The sequence below is a fragment of the Polypterus senegalus genome, chromosome 17 (genome assembly GCF_016835505.1).
Source record: "Polypterus senegalus isolate Bchr_013 chromosome 17, ASM1683550v1, whole genome shotgun sequence".
In the NCBI taxonomy this organism is placed as follows: Eukaryota; Metazoa; Chordata; class Cladistia; order Polypteriformes; family Polypteridae; genus Polypterus; species Polypterus senegalus.
Genome location: NC_053170.1, coordinates 43592516 through 43615230, shown reverse-complemented (window position 1 = coordinate 43615230; position 22715 = coordinate 43592516). Strand labels below are relative to the sequence as shown.

Here is a 22715-nt window from a genome sequence, read left to right as displayed (position 1 = left end):
CAAACCCGACATTCAGCTGAAATTCACAGTGCGTTCTCTTAATTTGCACGCTTGACATTTAAAACGCATATGCAGTGGCGAGGTCTTCACATTTGCTAAGGCAGAAATGGTGAATGAGGTGCATGTTTTCTTGTTTACATAGCGGTCAAAATGAAATGTAATTTTTGACTGAAGTATAATTTTGGGAATTCTATCTGATAATAGTAATGATAGTAATAATATCATTAAAGACAAATGACACAAGATTTTCAAAATAAAATATGTCTGTATATATCTGTCTATGTAGTGAATGCTAATAAATATTAATCACGTGGTGCACTTTTTAAAAAGAGAAGACGAGCAGCTACTGAAGTATGTATTAAACAAAAGTGTAGCATTACACAATTTGAAGCTGCATATTATATCGTCCATAACAGTGTAAAGTTTACTTGAAAAATGTTTAGAAAATGTTAAGATGTATGCTAGTAATATATTAAAATGAAAAATAAATAGTATGTTTCTAATAATATGGTATATTTTATTATATTTTTACAGGGCAATGTGCTTACAATACACAAATTGTAACTTTTCTGAGTTATTTACTTTAGAATATACTGATAAAAAAATAATACAAACAGCAAAACATCACCGTTAAACTGACACATTTTCTTAAAGACAGACATTGAACTGACAGTATGTGGCAAGTTCTTTTTTCTTGACCAATGATATGAGGTACTGCGGTCTTCATGGAATTTGCTATTGTCAGACCTTCAAAGATCTAGAGTATTACATTAAAATTTTGCCAAGCTGCAATAAATTAAATATATTTGAGCAAGTGAAACTGGGGATTTTTAAACAAAACATTAGACATTTGTCATTTAAACTGTTTTACCTGTGCACATTTTGAATTGAAACATCCATTTTAGTTAAGTAAGTTTTAAAATACAATATATATGTGTGTGTGTATGAATATTCACCACTTTTTTCTCCTATCACCAACACTCTTACCCTGTGCTTTTGACTTGTATTGATCTGCATTCATTATTTTGTGAAGTTTCAAGCTTTTTTGTGACATTCCCTCCTACACTTAAGTAACATGTACAGTGCATCTCACGGTAGATATAATACCTCATTTATGTTAAATTACTGTAGTGTAATGATTTGATTTTAAAGACCAATTTTCCCTGCTTTACCTTGTGAGTAGCCTTGACAGCTGCCATCTTCTGATCGCCGCTTACCACTGCAGCATTTTTGCCTCTGACAGAGAGATTGTAGGTTTGATCTCATGTTATGCCACATCCACAGTAATACTGTATGGTTGCTCGTTAATCTGAATAAGTGACTGTACCACCGACAGCGTTAATGTTTTTCACTTTAACACATGCTACAAAGGTAATTTTGAGTTTTTGTCAGATTGTGTGTTAAAAAACTCAGTAGGCTACTGAACTGCCTTTGAATTTGTATTTCAAGGTTTGAAAAATTGCTTATGATTTTACAGCTGATTTTTAATAAATGGTATTTTAGTTTAGACATTGAACTTTAAAATGAATAGAAGATAAAACCCTTGTATAGATAATTAAGAAAACTTTTTGTTCTCTTCCAGTACATAATGAAAACTTAAAAGGAATGTACAGTATTAGGGCTTTACATTGGAATGACTCATACTATAGAGTAGAAAGATTTACATAGTTTTATTGAGAAAGTGAGTAGAGAACAATGATTTTAATCATACATCCCTCAGAAACAGGCGTCAAGAGTACTTTTAAGTAATATATGAAAAAAAGCTTAGTTTGGTATTCAAAATGGGCTGAAAGCCGTGCAATGTCAGCCTTTTAAAAGGTTGCTTTGGTGACAGTGTTTTAAGACTGAGGGAGATAACATGGATGGTGGGTTTCAGAAAGGATAAATGGTCTGAGTCTTAATGCACTTTCTTAGGTTTTAAATGTAATCCATATTTTAATTATCCTGTACTGTAACAGAAATGAGAAGCACTCTATTTCATGATCAGGTCTTTCCAAATTGTTGCTTCATAATCACTTGACCTTTTCCTGACTTGCTTATTCACTTCAGGGTTGCAAGGAGCCAGTACCTCACCCAGCAGCATTGTATGGAGTCTGGAAACCAGACCTGGAACTGGCACATTCGTGCACATAGCTGCGTGTTTATTGTAGGTCAGCTAATCCAGAATTCTTGTCTTAGGAATGAAAAACAGAGTAAGCAGAGGAAAACCAGTATAAACACAGGGAGAGCATACAAAGTCCACATAGGCAGTGCCCTGGTCAGGTTTCAATCCCAGAACTGTAAGGCAGCCTTACTAAATACTTCATCACAATGCGATCCCTTGCTTTTGAGCAATTTAATATAGTGCTGCAAAATTGATTTTGCTGAAGATTGTTGGCTTGAGGAAAAAGTCATGCAGATCTAATTGTTTTGTGAAAAAAAAAATATATTTTTATGTTTCTTCTAAAAGATCAGGGGCACATATTTTAAATACAGTAGGCACGTCATTTAAAGCTGGCTCAGCAGCCCGTATCTCTTGTACATTGTTTGCACAATCTGGAACTAAGTCTACCAGCAGCAGTAGGCAGTGTGCCGTTGTTATTCTTGAAGAGCACACTTCTCTCCTGAGACAAGTATTAAACAACTGATATCAATCATTGCACTCAAACCAAAATCGCTCAGACTGGGGACAGGGTTAGTGATGCACAGATAACCTTGCATCGCAGTGAATAGTGGAGCAGAATGTCTGCCCTTAGATATTGCTTCCTAAACATGCATGAAGAGCGCAGCTGGTGTCAGGTAAAGAAATAATGGATTTCTTTTTTTTTTCTTTTTTCTTTCAACTGAGTCCTCAGAGTTGGACATTTCCTAAAGTGAATATACTCTGGACTGATAACGTGGCCAGGGGACTGAGAAGAAGGTGGGGGGAATGGGCGGGGAAGAGGCATGGCATCACTTGTAAAGCTCTGAAAACAACATGAAAGCTTACACTATTATAACAGTTGAATCGACAGCTCCCAGTTACAGAAGAACAGCAGAATGCTCCAAGACCATGGAGAGCAATCCTTGCAATTGCAGTGCCTCTGGGAATATGTGTTTTGCATATGTGCCAGTCACCTTGGATCACCTCCTATGCCAATAAATCTATAAGCCATTTCTTTACCCGAGGTGATTGAACATCACACCTGCTTTCTTCAGCTGCTGATATTATTTATAAGGCAGGAATAATGTATGGGATACATTTTTATTCATTTTGCCTATTTGCTGAGACCTTTCAAGGAGTGTTTTACTAAATATTCTAAACAGAAAAAATTATTATTTAAACTTTTAGCCAAACCAATTCCTAGAGGCTACAGAAATCCAGTTGTGATGGGCAACAACATACCAGAAGGTTTTTGAGGCAGTTGAATTTTTTAAAATTCTAGGTAATATGCTGAGAAAATTCAAATATTTAGGAAAGAATCCATCAATCCATTTTCTGAATCTTGCTATTCTAAGCATATCGTTGTAGAGGGCCAAAGCTTATGTGGAACACACATTTTATTTTCACTTTTATATACAATAAGCATCATAAATGAAAACAACTGCATGTTTTTTACTTGTAACCAAATGAACTACTGGGTACTATATTGTAAGGTGGTGGTCTTTGGCACTGTCCATTTACACAGTTGCATGTTCACCCTTTGTCTTCACTGGTTTTTCTCTAGTCGTCATTCTCATACAGTATATACCCTTAATAAATATGCATATGAGGCTGGCATTGTGTGTGTGTGTGTGAGCGTTTTTAGATGGACGGGTAGCTCCTTTAGGGTTGGGTCCTGCATTGCACTATTTTATGGCTGAAATATGATTACATCTGAAACATGACCCTCATACAAAACTGGATTAACAGGTTCAAAAAAGGATAAATCGACCTTAAGTAGCATCAACATAATGCACAATGGCTGTTTATTTAGATGTAATATATAAATATATAAGCTACTTCTTAATCAAGTTGATGAAGAAAAGTAATACAAAAAAACTACATTTGTTTCAAAATATGCAAAACGGATGACTGTAAGAAAGCATTGCACTGTATGAAAGCATTTAAATATTTAATTATAATTTTGTGATTATAACACAACATAACATTCTTGCATATGGGGTATTTATGGTTGGTTTTTGTGTACACAAGAAATGATTTTGTTTCTTATATTGAACCTCTTCTATTCTATTGTTAGTGGCTCCTGTTGTGTATGATGGTTGCATTTTGAAGCATTGGGTACAAGGTAGGAATCACTCCTTGATGGATCAACATTCCTACTACTCTTACGCACATTACCAAGTTACAATTACCAACTAACCTAGCACACATGTGCCACACCAGGCTCAATACAGACTACATTTGGGATTTGAACCCAGAACATTGGATTCAGGAGACAGCAGCACTAACCACTTTGTCACTGTGCTGCCGAATTGTGAGGCATTAATGCAATAAAATGACATGTTTTTCAAATTCCATGTATCTCTTGATGCAGTTGTTGTGAATCTCACTATTTGGAGACCGATCCATCATAAATCTCACATATACATAAAAAGCACCCCCACATTTTTGCAAATTTGGGCATCTAAAAGCATAATGGAGGAAATGCGTACAGATGTCTCTGTGAACATGAACATCTCACAAACTCCCAGGCTTGAGCATTAAAAGTGATGATAAATTTCAAAAGTAAAAATTACAAGCCAGTATTTTAAAGGTTAATGGCACATTTGTTTTTGTATGTTTTTAAAAAAAAATATATGCTAATTCTATGTTATGCTAACAAGTTAATACTAAGGCATTTAAAATTTAATTCTAGCACTTTTAAGATTGTGATCAATATGTAATCACTTCAGGTTTTTTTAACTAAACTGCAATTTAAAGGCAGAATCTTTCAGCTTGTTTATTTAATTTTTAAGTGGACACTTATGTTTGTGTGGCATATTGATACTGTATATAGTTCATACTTCACAGAACATCATTACTATCTTTTTTGATTTAAGGCAAACTGTTGTTTTCAGGAAAAATTAACTTTTGTTATTTCATGGAGGAGGATTTTGAGACTCGCTGACACAATTTTTTTATTGGAGGGAATTTCTAATATTAATATTGTGCTGCCATATCCTGACTGACATCCTGTTCAAGCTGTCAGTTCAAGACTTTTGATGGGCAAGTTGTCACCCATGAGGTGGTCTTGACTTTTAAACTGAGACTTTAAGGAGATAGGGTCTCCCACTGGGGAAATCATTTTGGAGAGTAGTTGCTGATTGTATATGGCCAGAAATAAAGCTTTCTTTTCCGCTGATCCTGTTACCCCTCTGATTTTGTTAATTCAAAGCCATCACTTGAATTATTTTCAAGAAGACAGTCATGATGTGAGGGTGGGAGTGAAGGGGGTTACATGTTCAATGACAGGGTTGTGAAGACGATCGGTTTTGTAACAAATTTGTCATTGTCTATTGAAAGCAAGAGGAATCCAAAAGAGACGATGCTTGTATTTTTCTTCAACAACATTAGTGACATCTGTGTTGGGCAATGAAAAGCCAGCAGTGTCATAATGAAGCTGAACAGAAACCAAGAGGCCTTTGAAATTCCCTGGCTTCTGTTAGCCAGGCAGCTCCAAAGTAAGCAAGAGAGTGTTTCTGTTAGTATTCATATATTCATCATTTTTCTATTTTTATCCTTTGGACCTGGGAGCTTTGTCTGCTCTCTGTAAATAAAACTATTAGGTGTTGTTAAGTTCAGTGGGTTTCTTATCCAATAAACATGCCTGAGCAAAGAAACATTTAAAAAGGTAAGAGTTAATATGAAATCATTCCGAAAGGCATGCTATATAAAGATTTTTCCATGCCATTTATTAACTTTATTTTATACTGATTAAGTGGTTAGTACTGCTGTCAGCCAGCACTTAGGATGCAGGTTTGAATCCTAGCTGTGTGGAGTTTGCACAAGCTTCATGGAGTTCTTCTCCAGGTACTTCTATTTCTCAACACAAATTGGATAGACATGCATATAAAGTTGCTTGATGTCTGTCATTATGGAAGCTAGGAAGTGCTTATTTACACTAAAGCTCATGGGAATTAGGAACAAGCTCCATGACATGCCATCTGAAGCAGAAACCAGAGCAACTTTTAAAATTAATCAGGATAGATATTGAGATATTGGAAGAACTTAGCAGTCAGCAAAGAAGCAAGTTACATAGACCAGATGGTCTCCTCTTATTTTTTGTACTTGTTCTGTTCTAACTGGCCTGGTGTGGTTGTGTTTGTGAATGTGGCCTGCAATGAACTGGCATCTCATCCAGAAGTGATTCTTTCTTTACAAACGATGCTGTAGGAGTAACTTCTGAATTTTGGTAACCCTAAAATGAAGAAAAGAAGATTGGATAGATGCATACATTTCTTAACAGTAAGAAGGAAACAAAAAATATTGAGAACTTGCAAGCTTCACATAGAGAGTAACTTCAGACAATGTTATTAACCAAACTCCCTCATGCTGTAAGCAACATTGCTAACCATTGACTACAGTTTTGCTTGTGACGATTTATTACCTGCTAATTTTTATTTCATATATGGAGAAAATTATAATATACAGATCTTCACAAAGATTTTTTTATATTTTTTGTAGACTTTTAGTAACACTGTAAACAAGTGCATGGTATCACAGTCATTAGTGCTGCTACTTTACAGATCCAGCATCTAAGATTCAAATTCCAGTTCTCATCACTCTGTGTTCAACCGAAGGGCTTCTGATTAAAGTCAATTGGTATGGCTGCATGGATTCTATGATAGACTGGTAACTTCTGTGGGTTGGTTTCTACCTTGTACCTATTACTTCCAGAATAGGCTTTGGTCTAATGTGACCCTGCATGGGATTAAGCAGTTTTTAGAATGTCAAAAATTATGCAAGCAAATATATTTATTTTTGTTTTGAAACCTGACAGTCAGACCAACATTGTGTTTTCAAAATACCTATCATCCTCCAATGAGAAAATCATCTGTGCAGAAAGACTGGCAAAGATATGACAAAGATGCTATAACCACTAAAGCCACAATGTGTGTAGTGCTTGTTTTAAGAAAGTTCAAAAAATGTGCGAAAAAGAAAGAACTGCTGCCTGAAGATGTGCGTTTAGCTGGGGGTTCTAAATGCAAATTCTAAGCAGATGGCATAGGATATCTTTGTGTGAAAAGACTCAGTTGTCAGGACATGTTTGTGGTTGTGTGGTTGTAGTGAAATATGGTGATTACATAATTAAAAAATATATTAGTCAATCAGAACACTTTAGCTGATTTTTCTGTGTCTAGTTTAGATGAAAGTGCAGTGTTTCAATTGCAGATGGAGCAAAATCTTTGCACGTTTAAATAGAGAAGACATCAAAATGATTTTGCAGAACATTAGGGGATCTCAAGCAATTTGTCATTTTAAGGCATCCTAAATAAAGGAAGTTCGGCATTACAGCTGTACCAGATGCATTTCACTAAGTACACTCATGCTTGAGCTATCCTTACACAAAAACTGGCATGTTACATCAGCACTCTTTAAACTGAAAACAGGTGGCAAGAGTGGCATCTCATAAGTGCGATTTGTACTCTTTTTTTTTTCTTTCCCCTTAATGCAGTCGTGCCATTCAGAGTAGGCGTCATGTGTAATAGCAGACCTTTCAGGCCTCCTTACACCCCTGGGCAGTGTGGTATTTCACACACACCTCCTACCCTGTTAGGTGGCAAGATATCCTGGAATTCTCTTGATTTCTTGTTTTTGAAAACTTACATTTAGTTATTTTGGCTGAAATATGTCTTTGTGTTGCCAGTTTGATCAACAATGGTAATGAATGCCTTAGTTGCATAGTGCTTGAGTTTCGCTGGTAGTTTCTTATTTATGGTGGGCTTTGGTAATTTTCTAATACTGTATTTGGGTAGCTTTTAAGCAGGAATGTTTTGTGTAATTGTCTGCTGCAGTGGCTTTTATTCTCCTAATGGATATTCATTTAAGTATCTCCTTGAGAGGTTCTTTGATTCTGAATTTAGAATTTAGATTTTAATTAAAGAGTTACTATTTCTGATTGAGTTAAGAAAGATGATTTATTTTTGCAGCAAACATTAATTCTTACCAGATGTTTCTGAAAAGGGCTATTTTTAATATATGAAAAAAGATGCATGACTGTTTTGAAAATGAGCATAGTGGAACCTAGCAGAAAATAAGAACTTAAAGATGGTGTTGGTGATACTTACTAGGATATTGTATGTGTATACAAGGTTAATATAGTTAACGAAAACTAAAATCAAAACTGAAACTATTATTAAAAAAACATTTTCGTAAACTGAAATAAAATAATTAACAAAACCGAAATGAAAAACTAAAACTAAACGAAACTATTAAAGTAGCTGGAAGGACTAACTGAAATAAAATAATAATTTAGTAAAATAATTTTAGTTTTCGTTTTTGAATGAATATTCTTGCCGTTATTCTTTAACCCTTGTAAGTTTGAACTCTAAAACAAAGTCATCCACCACGAGCCGCCCGCACATATTCATCCAGTGAACGGCGGCTGACGGAGGGCGGGTGTTAACACAGCATTTGCGCTGACAGAGCGAGCTGAATGCGGGTGCACAAAGCATGTGAAATAGAAAGAGTTTTACGTGCCGACTTTCGTTGCGCTTGTTGTATATCAAGATGTAATTCAAATAGCTGAAATCAAAATGTGCTGGTCAATAAAACGTTTACCATATGGTTAGAAAAATCACGAGTGAGTAACGTTTCAGTTTATTTCTCAGGTGACTGCTTTTTGTTGACAGCAATTCACCTGTCACTTTGCACAGGATAAATCGTTTTTACTTTCTCATACACGAAATATAGAGAAAGTATAGTAATCATGAAAAAATTAGGCCTCGATATTTTGCTGAATCTTTAAGTTATAGACTTCCCAGAGTCCAAAAATACCGTTTTTTGGAATTCTGTGTGTGCGCGCGCTTTTGCATGCGCGCGCGTGTGTGTGTAAACACGGTAACTCAAAAACGCAACTAGATAGACGGATGAAATTCGGCATGTGGTTGTTACACCACAGTTGTTGCTCTGTATTAACTTTTGGGCCAAATCCATCACCAGGAAGTGGTACTTTACCTGAACACAAAATCGATTTTTTTATTCATTTTTTTAATTCATGCAGCTGCAGAGTCCGATTTATTCCACTTTACTTTTATAATAATTGTTCTATGTATTATTAATTTGTTTTGATTTGTTGTTGATGGTTCCCTAATGTATATAATATAAAAATATAATCATTGTCTTGCAGTTTATTCTTCAAATATCCATCCCCATATCTGAGTACATAAGAAAGTCTAGGGGAGACCACTCCCGGTTTTTGAAAATAAAACGGCACTGATCGAGAGACTGACGGTCATCGTACAAGATCAGCATATTGTTGCTGACCAATCACTTTTGCTTTAAAAACATTGTTTAACAATGAAGCAATATAAACAAAGGTAGGTAGGCGAAGAGAGTCTGCCAAGTGATGAAAAACTAAACATACTAATGGGTTTTTGTATTTATTCAATATTTATTATTTTATGTTTTTAGTTCATATTAACAACTCAAAATACCTGATATTGTGAAAGTAATCCATTAGCAGAATTATATTTTTAAATATTTGTCTCCCTTTTTCAATGTTTTTCTCTCTCTCTGAAAATAGTTGTGATCCTACTCTGGATAAACAGGTTTAGATAATGTATATATTGTTCTTAATCTCAGATGCTGTCTCTTTTGTTTTATGCCTGTCTGTACTCCTATTACCTGCGCTTGCTCTGCTCATTATGGGTTTACTGTCCTTTATGTTGGGTTATTCAAGTCTCTCTGCCCCTAACCTTGACACTACATGTTTGTTTTTCTTTGTTTCCCCCAATATAGCTAGGTGGGGTCTGCACACTGATTCAAGTCTAAGAGCCCTGTTCTTCCTAAGTCCCTGTGATTTTCATGAAATAACATTTTAAAATTTATAAAATTATGTAAAATTGTTCATATTCAGTATCTAGTTTTTAATATGCTTGTTATCAGAAAAATACAAAGCCAGATAGTAAACCATGTAGTGTAGTAAGCTTCCACTAACATTAAACTCGTATCTGTTAAGTGTACAGTTCTGTCTGATTGTGACGCAAAACTTAACTCCGTAGGAGCTCTATGTCATAATTACTAACACTAAAAGATATATAAAAATGAAATAGAAATGTCTTTGTGAAATAAAAACTAAACTAAAACTAAAAATACATGATGAAGGAAAACTAAAACTAAACTGAATTTCCAAGTAAGGTTAGAAAAAATATAGAAATAAAAACTAATATAAAAAGGCAAAACTATAATAACCTTGGGTATATATATACTGTATATATATATATATATATATATATATATATATATATGGAAGAGAAGGTCTGTGATACGGTTTGCATATTTGCAGCTGGAGATCCACAAAGGGAGAAAAAAAAGAATCACGTATCATAAAGTAGTTTTTATTCCTGCGCTTTCAACCCCTGCCAGGGGCCTTCATCAGAGGATAATGTTTAGACTTACAAGAATCAAAGGCAATATATAGAAAAAATGAAGTTGCGGGGAGGTGGCTAAGTCAGTGTGATCAGGGGGTGTTATTAGGTGCAAAGTTTTGTTTATTATGAACATGTTCTTCTTAAATTTGCATATGCTGGATTTATGTCCAAGTGTCTGTTGATGGTGTTCTCTTCAGAGTTACATCATACCTGATACAACTATGGAGGAAGAAGAGTTTTTCATAGATGTGTGTTTCATGGATTGCTGCAGTTTGCCATCGTCTAATACATTGGAGGGCTTCTTGCCTGAAGGTTGTACGAATTTTGCTATATATTGCCTTTGATTCTTGTAAGTCTAAGCATTATCCTCTGATGAAGGGCCATGGCAAGGGTTGAAAGCTCAGGGATAAAAACTACTTTGTGATACGTGATTAATTTTTTCTCCCTTTGTGGATATATATATATATATATATATATATATATATATATATATATATATATATATATATATATATATATATATATATATATATATATATATATAGTGTGATACCGGGGCATGCAGCTGCCCTAAGCTCAAACACAGTCACAGAGACACAAGTCCAAGGCAACACACATTTATTTCTTGTGGGGCAGCACTTTTCCCTCATTTCACACCTCAATACAAATGAGTACAAGCACTAATGCTCAGCCCCTTCTTTCTTCTTCTTCTTTCTTCACTCTTTCTCTCTCTCTCTATATATATATATCTATCTCTTTTGTGGCACGCGGCTGGAGGTGGTACCCAGCCGGGATGCCCAAGAGGACCAGAGGAGGGCTTGTGCCTCCTCCAGACCACGAGGGGGCGATTGCCCTGGTTGCTTTGGGGAAGCTCAACCCGGTAGGGGCCCATGGTCACCACCAGGGGGTGCCCCCGATGCCTTTGGAACCCTAGACCTCAGCACTTCCGCCACACCTGGAAGTGCTGGGAGGAAGAGAAGCAGGGACACCCAGAGTGCTTCTGGGGATACAGCCAGCACTTCTGACACACGGAGGTGTGGCGGTGGAAGATTGCTGGGAGGCACCTGGAGCACATCCGGGAAGTATAAAAGGGGCCGCCTCTCTTCATACAATGGCTGGAGTTGGGTAGAAGTGGACAGACTTGGAGCAGAGGAAAAGAGGCGGCCTGAAGAGAGGAAAGGCATTGTGAGGGCCTGGACTTTGGGGTGATTGGTGCTGAGGCACTGGGGTTGTGCAATTATTATTGTAAATTTATTGTAAATAAACGTGTGTGTGGTGATATCAAACGATGTCCGTCTATCTGTGTCCGGGCCAGGTTCCACAATATATATATATATATATATATATATATATATATATATATATATATATATATATATATATATATATATATATATATATATATATATATATATATATATATATATATATATATATATATATATATATATTGGTTAAGGTTAGATAGATAGATAGATAGATAGATAGATAGATAGATAGATAGATAGATAGATAGATAGATAGATAGATAGATAGATAGATAGATACTTTATTAATCGGTTAAATTCCAAAATAAACAGAAGTAATAGGCTAAAAATTTTTCTCCAGTTGTGTTTGTGCTTTATGAATTATTTATGTTGTGGCTCTAATCTAGTATAACTTTCTGCAATTTCTACGGTTGTTGAGACTACAGGTCACATATCTCTCTGTGTTACACCTCACACATCAGCATAAATGCATGATTTGAAAGCCAGTTTTGGTAATGGAACTTGTCATTGACAACTTTATTGTGCAAATTTTGCTTTTCAGAATTTGAGTTACGTTCAAGAATATTGTATTTTATCTGAATGATTTTAATAATTGGTCTAATGTTGTAGTGTTGGTTAGGCTTGGCTGTCCGAAGCTCCTTGATACTGGGTTTTAAATATAAAACTGGTAGTTGACTGCATGGAGTTGGAACATTCTCTTTATGTCTGTGTTTATTTTCTTCTGGTGCTCCAGTTTTGTTACCACATGCCAATCATGTACGTGATAGGTTGAGTGGTGACTCTAAATTGGATTGGTATGACTGATTGTTGGTTTGAGAGAGTGTGTCCTGCAAAAGGCTGGCTCCCATCCAGGCATGGTTTCTGTTGTGTACTTGATGCTGCAAGGAAAGAGCCCACAGTGATCTTATAATTTGATTAGTAGCTTAAGGCAATGAATGGGTAAATGGCTTCCTTTAGACATGCAGCATGATGACACAGTAGTTAACATTGCTTCCTTACACCTCCAGGAAACAGCTTCAGCCTCCTCACTCTATGTACAGAGTTTTCACCGTGGATCATGCTTTCCTCTCATGTAAAAATATATTAGGTTATTTTCTGTCTCAATACTGGCTGAGAGGGAGTGATTAAGAGTGTATGCATGTGTGTGCCCTGCAAAAGACTGGCATCCCATTCACAATTCTGTCTTGTACATGATACTGCCAGAATAGGCTCTAGCTTTTGGAAATATATAATTGGCAGGAGTTGGATGGCTTGCTGAAATTGGCAGCATGGTGACACAGGTGCTAAAGTTGTTACCTTATATCCCCATGGGCCTGGCTTTATTTTGAAACCAAGCCAACATGTGTTTGTAGCTTACATGTTTTCCTTGGATAGCTGTGACTCAGGGTGGGTCTGTAAACCTTGTGACAGCAAGATCTCCTGTTTAGTGTTGTTTCATGTGTTGTGCACAGTGCTGAATGGACAGGCTTCAGCTTCTTGCAATACTGGAATGGAAAATAGTGTGTTCAGATAGTAAATAGATGGTTGTTTCTTATTTTAGTAATGGAAAACACAACAGCAGTTTAGACAGATAGATGGATAGGTAGCTTACTTGAATATTTCCTAAGTATCTATATACTGTATATAATACACTAAGGGCACGCAAGACAGTGAGCTCAAGCAAGACAGAGAGCGCACACAAGACAGCCACGCCTGCCAACTCACAGAGCCCCGCCCTCCAACTCTAAGACCATGAGATAGGCTCGACAGAGCCCTGCCCGCCAACTCTAACTAAGGGCAAGCAAGACAGAGAGCCATGCCCGCCAACTCTAACTAAAGGCAAGCAAGACAGAGAGCGACGCCCGCCAACTCACAGAGCCCTGCCCACCAACTCTAAGACCATTGGATACACATGACAGAGCCCCGCCTGCCATCTCTAATCCTACTTCCGCATCCACCGTCCCTCTCGATCAAACAGCAGTTATTAGCAAACAAACAGATAACTGCCAGTAACAGTGCAAAATTCACAATTGGTATGCCAGTTTGAAAAGATAACTTTTGAGGGTAGTTTTAAAATGTGTTATTGAATCGAGCTGATGTATATGAGAGAGAAGAGAATTCCCGAGTTGAGGAGCACAATGAGAGACGCTCAAGCTCCCATAGCACAGAGTTTGATGTGTGGTACAGAAAGTACAGCTGCAGATGAGAATCAGAGTGAGCGAGATGAGTGTCAGTCTGTAGGAGATCAGTGATGTTGTGGAGAGCTTTTAACTGTTTCAGGGCTGATATCGACTTTTGTCAAAAGGAGGAGTTGACAATGGTAATCAACTGTAAACTGTGACAAAACCATCTGTTATGTTGGACTCTCATTGCTAGGAGGAAAGTTAGATTCATTGGTTTGACCGAGATTCCATGCGCTCATGTGAGTAGCAAGGTGCACACAATGGCAAAAATGGCACTGACATCTGCTGAGAGATCAAAGCAAATGCAAAAATCTAAATAGTCCGTGGATGACGTCCTGCCTATTATCTTTGAACTGGACTATGACTTGTCAGATTTTGATTTTGATATAAGTCTTTGAAAACGAATGTGAGGTTCCAGCTTCAGCTGATCAGTCCCTAGCTAGTCGTGGTACTGACAATGTTCGCCAGGGAGGACTGCCACTAAAAAATCTAATTGTAATGCACTGCAACCGTGACTGCCGCTGCTGCTGTCCCAGCCACACAAAGGCAGCCTCGCAGCACGCCTGCCACTCATTCTTGACAAACTGGCAGCCACAGCATGTAGCAACAGATGTTTTATGTTGATTTCTGTGTGAAACCATTGTTTTTTTGGAAAAAATATTCAGCCCTCAAAGAGTTGTTATGAGCAGTATTTAGTATTGTATTGTCAAGTTAACAGGGAGCCAGTGAAGTTGAGAGAGAATAGGTGTAGTATGTTCAGTTGATTTAGAATAGCAGGTTATTATCCTGGCAGCAGAATTTTGAATATATTGTAAGCGATGGCTACGTTTTTGTGGGATGACAGATAGAATAGCATCACAGTAATCTATACATGAGGTGACTCGGGCATTAATCAATACTTTAGTACTGTGTTGCGTAAGAACAGGACGAAGTCTAGAAATGTTTCGGAGATGGAAGAAAGCAGTCCAAGAAATGTTACTTATACGGGAGGAATTATTTAATAATAATAATTATTATTATTATTGTTATTATTTAATAATTGCCATTATTAGTGTATAAATGGATATAAATAATTGCATATAAACGATTTGCCAAAATCTGTTGTATGTAAACCATACTGTTTAAAACGTTATCATTTTTTCATCAGAAAACCCGGTTTCCACGTCTGTCTGTTTTAGTTTAAATGGCACTTTTACCACTCACAATAGGGCGGACGCGCTGACTTATCGTGTCAACTGAGCAACACAGTTAATGTGGCGTCTATCTATATATGTCTATGTTTTCTGTAGCCTGCAACAGGAAGGTACTCTCTCGACCATTGGCATTGGTTTCCTAAGCCTTTGTTATACTGAATTCCTTTCTCACCGTTTTCCGTTCCTATTCTTATACCGCTGTATGTTCGGCGGGCTTCGGGTAGTTTCTGTTAATATGATTCATAACCAAAAAAGAATCAGAGGCACTGAAATGTCATGAAGGAAAAGTGAACTATGCAGACATGTAAGTGCCTTTACTTATTTAAAGGTCAAATACTTCAGGAAATGAGATGACAGAGACTTTCTTAAAGCAGCTTTACAATTAGGTTGTATTTATGTATAAAGCCTTTCCTCTTATATGAGGGGTACACTAACACTTGACTGTAACAACTTCTGACACTGGGCATGTAATGAGAGTTAAATGTAACAAGAACAAAGAAACTAAAAGAAAATGCTTCCACACTTAATTTTAAATGCAGCAAGCTTAAGCCTGGAGGGTATATTTTAAGTTGAGCAGATAGAGAGACACTTTGTGACTGGTTTAGATGTCCTGTCTGCCAAACTGGCTCCCAGACATGTGACCAACAGGCAGTTGGGAACATCAACTGAAATATCACATTGTGAGAGAACACTTGCTCATTAGTGGAAGGATGATCGTCATTGGTGATTGATTCTAGTCATTAAGAAAATACACTATTGAATTTAGAAGAAAAAGTGTACAGTTTTTTCATTGGTGGAAAAATGTTATTGAAAATTTTTTAATTTAATTTGAATTTAATTTTGTAATTTTTCAAATTGATAGATACATTTTTACATAATAAAGCAAAAAAAAAAACTAACAGATGGTCTTTGTGTTGCATATAATTGGGCATCCACTCTGCTTACCATTATACATACTGTACTAAATGTCTTATGTGCCTTGTCTTTCCTTTTGTGGTGATTCTAAATTAGAGGCTTCAGTTACTTCTTATTTACTTATCTTTAGTTATGTATCAGCCTTAGGATTTCATAATTCAAGACATGAATGAAAGAGAACAACTGTGTGTCTTCATAAACATATTGCATTTATTTTCATACTACATTACAAGGTCCAAGCACACGTGCCATTTCCCCTTAATCCATCACTTGGCAAACTTTAGGTGGTGGTTTTGCTGCTCGCGCAGTGCATTGTCCCTTGGGCGGCTCCGGTCTATGAATGGGGTGGTGGGGACCGCACCCCATTCATTCTAAGTGGGCGGCTGGGTGCACGGCACGAGCTTGTGTACAGGACAGAGGCTTGATGGGGCGGAGGGTGGCAGTTCTCTGCTTGCCCACCGCGCTGCCGCTGTTACTGCTCCTGACTGGACAGGCTGAATGGGGCAGAGGGAGGCATTTCACTGTCCGCCCACCACACAGACTTGCAGTTTTTCTCAAATGGCTGCACCGTTTGTCCTCAGTGGGCGGCCGGTGATGCTGCAAGTGATAACCCAGTTGTGGCTGAATGGAGGCCATTGAGGGTGAATGGGGTGGCAGGGGCAGCATTGTAGTGTGCCTCGGGTGGCTGCCTGATGAATGGTGGTGGTGGTGGGCAGTTCACTACCCGCCTTTGGCCATATCCTGTTCGTTCTTGGTGGGCAGATGCTGCAGGCAGCATACTGTATGCAAGAGGAGGTGACTGTGTGGTGGGCGGGTGATGAACCGCCCCTCGCTGCCCCCATTCATTCTCAATAGCAAGCCTGCTTGTACTGTTACATACATAGCAGGAAGTTGTCTCTCGTTCTGTACACCAGACGTGTTGACGACGGGTGCCTTCCTGCTGTGATAATGTGTACAGTGTTATACAGAAGAGCTCATCTTAACCTTTTGTCTTCACCCTTTAACAATGTCTCTGAAACACAAATCTGATGCAAGTGCTGGTGATACAGTAAAGAAGAGAAAAACCATCCATCCATCCATCCATCCATCCATCATCCACCATGAAAAATAAAGTAGAAATAATAAAAAGGTCTGAGAAAGGTGAAACTCCATCATTCATTGGCAGAGCACTTGGTTACAGTCGATCAACAAGAGGATTTATTAAAATAATGTACCTGTTCTGACTTACATACAAATTCAACTTAAGAACAAACCTACAATTCCTATTTCGTACGTAACCCAGGGACTGCCTGTATAGACAACAAGAATATAAGCATGTATATATAAAAGCATGTAAGCAAACAAGTTATTTATTCATTTTCTCATTCTTCTTTTGTGCTTATACCTGTAAACACTGTGCACCCATCTAATATTATAGCCTTCACTCCACAGATGGCAGGACGTACTGCTATAGCTAGTATATTCATCAAAATTTGTGCTATTGGGAAGCATGATGGTGTAGTTGTTAAGCTGCTACTTCTTCAAGTATCCAGCCTCCTGCGATTTAATTCATCATTCTGGTTGATTGCTTAAGATTTTCCTCTGGTTTTCCTCCCACGTCCCAAAGACATTAGTGTCAGATTAATTAAAAAAAATGTAAATTGAACCTGGTAGAATACAAGTGTAGTGATGTGTTTGAGTGCGCCCTACAATGAAACAACATCCTGCTTGGCACTAAGTATTTACAGGATGGGTTCCAGCCCCCTGTTTTGAATTGAATTAAGCAGGTTTGTTATGTTATGTATATAAACACAAACAGGTATATGTGTATAGTGTTATTCAAATACATATGTAAATGTTTAAAATGCTGCACAACTTTACATGAAAAACGTAACTTGTAGTCACTGTGTAATGTCATTGACAGGTCTGGATGTATGCCGTTCTTATTTGAAGATTTATACTGCTGCATCTTTTCATAGCCTTGCTTTACAAGACATGATACAGATTTGAATTCAGAGAGTGCTTGAAGGGGCAGGAAACAGGGTTTAGTTCTCCTGTGACTTTTTGGAAGAGAAAGCCATTCATTATACACTGAAAAAAGAAATCACAGTTGATGAACGATTGACAACCTGAACTCAAGTCATGACCCAGTCTCCACTCCATTGACTAGGATATCTATGCATTATGCACACTCACCTATAGCAGGAGATTGTCCCAGTATCAGTGGAGAATGTTTGCAGAACCTGTAACATCAACATTGGCCAGCACAGAAGCAGGCTACTGGTTGTACAGCTAAACTGAAAAAGTAATGAATATCTTGTTAATTCACTTAACCCCCTTAACCTTTCCTTAATCCTCATCCACATCTGAAATAAATAAGTACTATTAATAAGTAATGAATAAATCTGATATTAAAAAACATAAAACTAATTAAAAATTATATAATATCTGCTACTGTGGACAATCACACCACCAGAACAATGACTTCTGAGAAAACAAAACCAACAGTTTTCTGAGAAAAACCGTGACCACTTTGCTGTGGCTCCACTTGCAAAAGCTTCACTTGCTGGAGAGACTGACATGTTTGAGATATACTGTACATTATTTGCACTATTTAGATTTTGGGCAGGGATTCTCAGCAGATGCAGCTTGGCATCCTCAACAGCTATGTATCCACTCACTCATTCTCAGATTTAACAATCCAACCAATGGTGAACAATGCTGTTCTGAGAAGTAGAATCAGTTGGCTGTGGATCTAGAACTGAGACTTCTTACTAAGCTAAAAATATATACTCACATTAAGGTAATTTAAGGTATAACTTAGATGTTATACAAAGTATAAATAGGATAAAAAGTTTGTTGCATTATTAGAGAGATGTGACAATTTGAAATGACTGATTTTTTTCAATAGCACACTGAATTTCTGCATGTATGTGTGTGCATATTGAATACTGTACAGCTTGTTCCATGCATTCATCTAAGGTGAATTTGTGACTTGTTCTAAGGAGAAAATATGATGTAAATATGTAGAAAACCAAGCCACCTTCAACTTTTTGTAAAAATGCATTTTTAATGAAAGAAACATATAACTTTCCTTTTTTCTCCATCTGTTCCATAGCTACAATAAGCAGGGTAAACCATTTCCCACTGGTGATGCTCATGTCTAATTGATGTTCTCAGGGACTTACAGAAAGAGAACCAGTCTTAACTGTGCATTTAATCATCTTGAGCACAAAGTGCAATTATAACACTCATCATGTGCAATCAAGGAACATAAAACACTGTGAATGATTTAAGGCCAAGAAAAAAAAACCCATTATACTGAAGAAATCATCAAACTTAAAATATATATGCACACATATACACAAAAGTACATTCCATTAGGAAAATAAATTGCCTGATGAATGAGATAATAAAGAGCTGTCTGCGTGCGGCTGTGTGTGTGTATATATATATATATAGTATGAGTATATATATATATATGTAGTGATTTCCCCTTGGGATTAATAAAGTATCTATCTATCTATCTATCTATCTATCTATTTATATATATATATATATATATATATATATATATATATATATATATATATATATATATATATATATATATATATATATATACAGTATATATACTGTATATATATATATATTGTAGAAGCTAGGCCCCAGTCACAGACAGACAGGCACCGTATGTCCAAAACACACACGTTTTGTTAAACAAAGGTCCTGCACACATCACACTGCTCCAGCATAGTATTCAGTCCTTCTCTTCCCTTTCACTGCCTCTACCCCTTTCTTCCCAAGCTTCGTCTTCCTCCTCCCGACTCTGGCCCTGAATGGAGTAAGGCAGCCTCCTTTATAGTGCACCCGGAAGTGCTCCAGGTGTCTCCTAATTAACCTCTGGCAGAACTTCCAGGTGTGGCAGAAATGCTCCATAGGAACCCCACTCCTCTGCTGCATACCCAGACTCTGGAGTTGTCCAGGTGCACCCTGGTAATGGCCACGGACCCCCAGGAGGTTGAGCTTCTGAGCTCCAAACCCGTGTCCCGGGGGGCTGCCCTCTCGTGTCCTGGAGAAGGTACTTCTGGTAGTACGCCCATTCCACAAGTCTTCTCTTATAAAGGGCGTCCGTCCCGACCCAGGATCCCCGGTCATCCAACAATATATATATATATATACACAGTAATCCCTCCTCGATTGCGGGGGTTGCGTTCCAGAACCATATGTTTGTATGGTTATTTTTATATATTTTAAGCCCTTATAAACTCTCCCACACTGTTAACATTATTAGAGCCCTCTAGACATGAAATAACACCCTTTAGTCAAAAGTTTAAACTGTGCTCCACGACAAGACAGAGATGACAGTTCTTTCTCACAATTAAAAGAATGCAAACATATCTTCCTCTTCAAAGAATGTGTGTCAGGAGCAGAGAATGTCAGAGAGAGAGAGAGTGCACGACAGAAAAGCAAACAATCAAAAAATCAATACGTGCTTTTGGGCTTTTAAGTATGCCGAAGCACTGCGATAAGGCAGCATTTTTTAGAGGAGCATCCGTATCTTCTAAGCAAACAGCCCTTCTGCTCACACCCCCTCCGTCAGACGCAGAGAATGTCAGAGAGGGTGAGAGAGAGAGAGAAAAGCAAACAATCAAACACCGTGCGGGGAGCATATCTTATATCATTGAGGAGTTTTAGTTAATATGTAATACATGCTCTGATTGGGTAGCTTCTAAGCCATCCGCCAATAGCGTCCCTTGTATGAAATCAACTGGGCAAACAAACTGAGGAAGCATGTACCATAAATTAAAAGACCCATTGTCCGCAGAAATCCGCGAACGAGGGAAAAATCCGTGATATGTATTTAGATATGCTTACATTTAAAATCCACGATAGAGTGAAGCCGCGAAAGTCGAAGCGCGATATAGCGAGGGATTACTGTATATATATGTATGTTTGGTTACTTTTTTTCTGTGACTTTAGAGGTGGAATGCTCCATGCATAATGTGATTGCAAAACTGAAGTCAATATTGTGTCAAAGAATTACATACATCTCTTATATAGGGGATTTTTTTTCTCTTGCTATTTTCTTGTTGTGTTCAGTTGAACTTCTTATAATAGATTCAGTGGAGGTAAGCATGAACATTTTGAAGCACCTACGTATATTGATTGACCATTAGTAAGTCTTTCTTGTTTTCTTTCTCTTCCTAGTGCCCATGGTGCCACATGTTATATTTTAGGGCTAGATGTGTTGTCATATATAGTGGATATATTTTCATATTTAACTGAAACTCTCAGTTATTTTCTGTGGGATCTACTTCAAACCAGTAAACCCTGACTAAATATACTGTATTTGTAATTTTACATTTATATAGGATGATGTTTCTTTGTTTATGTTTCAACATTACAGTATGTTTTGTGTTTGCTGTATGTTGCATGGGTGCAGCCCCATGGATTTTGTGATAATTAAATAGACCATTTTCAAGAAGTTTTACATTTCTGATAATAATGGATATATATATTACTGTTAACCTCTCCATAATATTTTTTGCTATCGGAAATTCAGCTATGATTTGACTAAGTGCTAATTTCAGGTTATTCTTTCTGGATGGAATGTCTTCAAATCCCCTTTCTTCCTTTTACCTTCATGGTGATTTTTGGGAACAGATGATGAAATTTACAGCAGTTTCTATCCTTCTTTCCATATCATTACAGACTTCTTGAATGTGTAACTTTTGATGATTATTAAACATTTTTGGACAAATTTTATAAGCACAGAATGTATGCACAGGTATGAGGATTCCAGATCATCTGCAATTCCTCGAATAGTTAATTATCTAACATTTCAATTGCTTTCTTTCACCATAGTAACTGCTTCATCATTTTATGATGTCAAAAGTCGCCCTGAATGTGTGTCACCTTTGACTGATTCTGCACCATCTTGGAAATGTTTTATCCAATGACAAATGACAACCTTACTCATTTAATCATCTCTACAGCCTGCTTTTACATTTGGATGATTTCTTTCATTTCTACCATTTTTCACAGAAACCTGATATATGTACATTCCTCTTTTTCTCTATCCATGTTTATTAAGGTGGGGCAGAAGATACATCTGTCTTCATACACACCTTCCTGAATACTGGTATGAACAATGAGGAAATGGCTTGCTCTTGGGATAGGTTCATATTTTTTATGCATCAAAGTGTAGCTCAGTAACTTTATAACAGCTTATGTAATTGAAAGTCATGGATTTTTTTATGAAACCTTATATAGTGACCTTTATAACAAGAAATTAATCTGAATTGAATCTTATATTGGAGAAAAATTTAGTACCTTAGAAAAACTGATATCAGATACAATTAGAATGTTCAAACACAACATAGAAACTTCCAAATGTGACAATTTGAACCCTGGAATGTGGAACTCTCCAGCAAGACAGTTATAGCTGTGCTTTTCTGTCATGTATTTACATGACATGATTGTGTAGCCTGCAGTGGGCTGGTGCCCTCCCCGGGGTTTGTCTCCTGCCTTGTGCCCTGTGTTAGCTGCGATTGGCTTCAGTAGACCCCTGTGACCCTGAAGTTAGGATATAGCGGGTTGGATAATGGATGGATGGATGATTGTGTAGCTAATAAGAAAGAATACTATAATTGTCCATCCAT

General features: G+C 37.2%; 1 protein-coding gene across 2 annotated transcripts in view; it reads left to right on the top strand.

Moving 5' to 3' along the window:
• The window catches only part of LOC120517506 (ephrin type-A receptor 7-like), a 607868-nt gene that overhangs the window by 820 nt on the left and 584333 nt on the right, over positions 1 to 22715 (top strand). The gene's annotated exons all lie outside the window — the stretch shown is intronic.